Consider the following 6,000-nt stretch of genomic DNA (forward strand, 5'->3'; position numbering starts at 1 on the left):
AAATGATTCAGAAAACTCTCTTTAGTTTTTCTGTTTGTCTTTGCCTTTTAGATATCTTACCATCTAAAAAGTCATTGCTATGGAAGGAATTCAAAATCCTTCTGTCTGAAGCTGTGTGAAACTAATAAAGGATTTGGGGTCTGTTGAAGCACAGTAGCTTCTAAACAAGTCTTTCAAATTTTAATTTAGATCTCTGTTTAGTCTAGAGCAGTGAAATTGCTCTGAATAGAAAATACATGATAAAATATGTGTAACGGGTCTTGTCAAAAAGCTTTTTCATTCTATTTAGCATTTTCCAATAATAGACAATCTACACTGCATTTAACAAAAAGTACTGAAACTGCTGAAGCCAGAACTGATTGTTAGTTGATTTAAAACAAAGAAAAGTTTGTAACCTCTCTTTGCAGTGTACTGCTCACTCTCCGTATCTAGAATTCAGTGGTTAAATAAAGTCTCTCTGGGAGGAATTTTCCATTGTGAGTCATAAACGTTGGATTGACAACCTTTATAGAAATTTAAATGCAATCCTATTAAACAATACACTTCTATAAATGCTGAGGGATAAATTTCTTTCACCGAGTGTGGCGGCATTAAGCTGCAGTATCTCAGAATGGCTTGTAGAGAGTTTGTGTAGCTATGAAAAGCAGTAAGGTTTGGAACTGCCTGGCTAGAGCACCTCTAGCATCCCGTCAGGAGGACAGGATATCTAATGGTACGGGACCCATCCGCCAGCAGCAATTATCTAAATGACATTTGCCCACAGGAATAAAGCAATGGCCACATAAATAAAAAATTATTGGGTTTTCTTTCAATATCCCATTAGAGCTGAATATTGTCCTTGCAAATATCACTTGAAACAAGTATGTCAATAAAATGCAAATAGCTATCACAATACTTCCTGGCCTGTATTTTGAATGTATAAAATTTAGAAAAGTAATGTCCTCTAAACTTATTTTGTGGTTTCACCAACATTTACTCTATCTCCCACAACTATCATTTTGGCTTCATTTTGATCTCACACTCATGCAACTGCTTCATTTGCTCGTAGGTTTTGCCCTTATGACCTCTGGGTAACCTATAAGTGAAAAATGTAAATGTGTAAAAAATGCTTAAAAATTTCGAACAGCACTCTTGTCAATATTAAAAATAATTGGCAAATGTGATGCCAATCAACCCTCTCAGGATGCTGAGCATACACACCAAGGAGAAAACTAGAGAGATCACAGGTGATGTTGTAATGATGCAAAGGAAGAATGCTGAAAAGAGGGCATACGAAAATGTTGAACAGCTTTCTGGAACAACAGAGAGGACATCACCAGCAGGTGTTGTGGGAGTGTGATATTCATGTTCTGATTGAATCTGAGCACTCATAAATGCCAGTGCGTGGCCACACTTCTGTGAAGCTGCCCCTGATATCTGGGTTGGGCCCTCAGTGAAGTTTTTGGACACAGATGCTCCTTGGTAGTGGCAATTCTCAGAGCAGTTCTCAAAACCTACACAGTTACATGAGCATAAGATCCACCACTCCCAACATAATCCCTTCTGCTGATCAGGTCAGGCACATGGTGCCATGCAAGTAAATTCTTGTTTTCACCCTTCTGCTGTCACAAGCTCTATATCACTTAAGATCTGGCACTGGTATTAGCTTCCTGGGGAAGAGCATCTCAAGGTGATTGCAAGCTACACATGTGGACACAAACCATGTACACCTTGGCACTGTGCTTATCAGGAGAGAGGACTGCCAAAAGAGAACTGCCGCTGTTCAAGAGTACTACTATCAACATTTTCTGTCTTGTAGCAATAATTTTTTTCACCATCTCCAGTTCTACGTGTCATTTCTTGTTTGTTAATTTAAAGCAAATTGTTGTTTACTGCTAGTGGTCAGTTGCTCTAACTTTCCCTTCTCTCTCAAAAGCAGGTACTAATAAAAGATCAAAGTTTTGCTTTGCTGTACTTGTTTTTCTCTTGATGAAACTGAATAGCTAAAGTTATGCCAAAAGTTTGAACAAGTAAATTAACAAAATCTAGAAAACAATCTACACAAGTGAGTTGTGTTTCAACACTATCAGAGATTTAGAGTATTTGGAAAAAACCTGCCCATTAACCAATGCAGTCCATAAAGTTAATCAGCCATAATATACTTTCCAAGATTAGCAGAATTTTCCCATGAGGGGTAACCCGTCTCCCCCAGCAAAACAGGCACTTTATGAGTCTGTACCACATCACTACTCCATGTCTCATGACAGCCCACAATCCAGAAACAGCAGAGTTATTTACAGTTGGTTTCATTAAAATTCCCACACATTGCAGAGATGGGACCATTCGTGCATGTGTATGTATGTATGTTCAATGCAGAAAGAACTGTGCCTGGCAGAATATGCCTCCTAAGGAGTCTTTCTGCTGTGCCTTTTGCAATCAGACATGTCTACCTCACATTGGCCTTATTAGCCACCAGCGTGCTTGTACAAAATGTGGATAGAGCCTTTCCCAAATCTTCGTTTGCGAAGCCCAGCCATGATGATGTATGTGTGTATGTATTATGTGTATATTGTATGTATTATTTGTACAAATATCGTAACTGATTTTTCTCACCCTACACTTCTACTCCAACAAGGATGCATCCTGGCCACTTGAGTAACGAAGAATTCTCACCAGAAAAGAGGCATTTGCCTTCAACAGTCTTGTAGAGCATCATTTGTCTTTGGTCTTTCCAATGCATATTATACTGGAACTTTTGCACCAGCTAAAGCTATAACTGAACATTTAATGTGGCTTTACTGTCTGGATGAGATTTTATCACCCAGGGCCTGAGGGCAGGCAGGATTTCCAAGAAGCGTTTTATTGGAAGGCTTTGAATAGCTCTGCTTCTTCACATGGATTTTTTTTAAGTTGCTGCTGGTCATGCAAGACAATTTGAATCCAAAGTCATGTGGAAAACCTCCCACTCTCAAAGTGCTGAGGTATTTCAAATGATCTGTCACTTTGTCCCATCAAAAATACTGAAAAAGAGAAACTATATTAAGGTGACGCCCATTCTAGCATAGGCACATCAATAAAGTGCAGAGAATATGACTAATAACATGAGAATCAACATGCCAACTGATGGTGACCACACTTTCTGCAACTATAAACCTGTTTCTGGGTTCTCTCAGTTCAAATTGATGAGGTAAAGTTTAACACTCAGAGGATTTTCCACTGAAATTATACCTTTTTCTTTATTCTGTGAGGATGGGCTGCAAATGGCAGGAGCAGAGATTTGTGATTCCAGCTGCATCACATTTGCCATCAGGCCTGGGACAATGTAGGAGAAGCTTCTACTCTTAGTAGATATTTTCAACCCAAGAAGCACAGTAGGAGATGAAAAGGTGGGTGGAGTGGCTGGCATTTAGATGAGCCAGACTGCTTCTAACATCAAAAGAGTTTCAGTTCAATAATTGGCCAAAGGGTCAACCAGATTCTTGCCTTGCCTAAGGCAGTACTTCCATGAGGGTTTTGGCCTGTACAAATGCTTCCTATGAAGCCGGGGAGCCTAGGCAAACCCCTTAATTTTCAAAGGGCTTTGCGATGTGCTGGGAATTATCCTTTCCTTAAACATTGGACATAAAACGTTTAGACAGTTTATCTTCCCAAATTATGTCTGTACTGTGTCTCTGTAATTTTTCATTGTCCTAATATATGTTCGCAGTTTATTGTACAAGGTTCTGATAACTCTCCTTATCAGTCAAATAACTGAGCTGGTTTGCAATGTGCACTTTTAATCTGTTTTGCTTAATTTCTAGAAATGCACAGGTAGGTAATTATGGTCTTGCTAAAAAGTTTTTATGGAAGCATTTTCTTATGATTTGCCTTCACAAATATATATATATACACACACATATAAGCATACACATTTCCTTTTGCTGCTTCATGTTTAAAAGCTTCTATTATTTTACAATATGCATCCACATAGTGCCCTGGAATATCTCTTCTCAAGAAGAGACTAGATCATTGTAAGGAGATCTCAGAGAGGATATATCCCATCTGAAATTACTGTGGGTATTTCCACAGTTGACAATTCTTCAACTCCTTGAAGATAAGATTCAGCAAAAAGCCCACATGAATAGTCCCCTATCAGCTTACCCTTCAAGAACTGAAACCCCTGAAAGCTGTGTCCAGAAACATGAGGGTACCAGGTGTGTCCAACCAGGCCTGAAACATGGTCCTGGCAGGGAAGCAGAGCTGGTGTGACAAGGGTGAGGAACAGAGAAAAGTCCTGGTTCTGGGGAACTGAAGGTGGAAGCACTTGGATGTTGTCCGTTTTCCTCTATGAGTTTTGGGCAGCAGATGGCTCTGAACTGCTCTCCTATGTTACATAAGGAGGATGGACAAGACCTGTCCCACCTCTTCCTCTCTCCAGACCTTGCAAGTGTAGGGGAACTGTTGGACACAAAACTGATCAGCCATTCCATTTTGTCCCCAGGCTCCTGCAAGCAGCTAGTCCTGTGACATGGTCAAGGGAAGGAACTGTATCCAGGTGCTATGGAGATCAGCCTTCTGTTCAGCAGCAGGGAAACAGCCTCTGAGCTTTGCTTACCAATGCAGATGCCAATGCAGAACTATATTCTTTGCATGAGTATCTGATTTTTGGAAGGAAAATACTCTTGGGCTAGGTTTTGCTTTACAGCCCAGCTCATACTCTGGCACTGATTGTGGCAAACAGTTGTAAATAACAACAAGTATCTCAGGGTTAACTTGTATTTCAGTGATCAAAAAAGAGCAGTTATTGTTACTTTGCACATTAACTTTTGTTAATGCCACTTTGTACATACACTTATGCAAAGGCAAAATGAACTGAAAAAACCTCTAAATATAAAGTAACTGGTGCTATAATATATAGTTCCCCCAGTAGGTTCACCACAAAGGATCATGCCAACCTCCTGACACAGTGTGTGCAGTCCTATATTAAGCTATTTTAATATCTCTTAATTCAGATTTGATCTTTAGAGCTTGTTCTTGAAATCCATAATTAAGACTGTCTGTTTAAAGCTGTTTGGAGTTCTGAATTAAATATCATCCGCAGGGCTCCAAAAATCTTGATAATGTCATTTCTATGAGGTACATGGGGTACCTTTCATTTGACTGTGTGCAGATCGCTGCAGGAGTTATCGTTGTCTATGCTAATTACGTCATTTTCCCTTTATAACCAAAGAAGAGAAATAAGCACTTTAAGGGTATGAGTCAGCTGATCTACTTCAGATATCTGGTACAGGACGAGATGAACTGCACCTTAAAATCAACTCTTACTCCCTAGAAACTTTAAAACGAACCTTGCTGACCAGTTCAGGTATAGACATTTGCACTGGTGATATCTAAAGAGAAGTGAATTGCACTGAGATACTGACAGTAATTACGAGCATGCCTCTAAACAAACAAGCTCAAGCACTGCACATTTACTCTTAGCACTACAGCTGTTTGCATATTAAACAAACCGGTAATATTCATCGTCAGCAACATCCTTACTCTTCTTTTTTTCTGTCTCCACAGTAGATTGCTGACAATTTTGACTAATCCTATAAAGGAAGAAGAAGCTGAGGTATTTAAAAAAAAAAAGAGACTGTATCTTGATTATTCTCAGAGTGAAGGCACACGTATCAGTTTTTATGTAAATTGCTACAGAGCTATATTCTTATTTTTTAACTTGCAGGAACTTTATTAGTGACCCTGAAAATACATGAGTGAAGACAAACTCTTACAGTATGCTTAGATCTAATTTGGATAATTTCATTGAGGCTTATAGACTTAAATGTGTAAATAAATCTTCTGTATGTGTATTTGAAGAATTTTGATTCACTCCTGGGAATAACAGTTGGCCACTGCAAATGTAGACGTTATTTTCTTGATAAACAGATTTTAGTTAGCTTTTTTTTTTCTTAAATTTTATGGGCCTGACCACAAAAGGGCTTTTCAAAAATCTTTCTACGATATTAGCCAATCTGTCAGAAATCTGTATAGTACATGGCA

Source organism: Manacus candei, unplaced genomic scaffold (genome assembly GCF_025592945.1).
Source record: "Manacus candei isolate 608988 ecotype Guabito, Panama unplaced genomic scaffold, ASM2559294v1 h1tg000043l, whole genome shotgun sequence".
NCBI classification, from domain to species: domain Eukaryota; kingdom Metazoa; phylum Chordata; class Aves; order Passeriformes; family Pipridae; genus Manacus; species Manacus candei.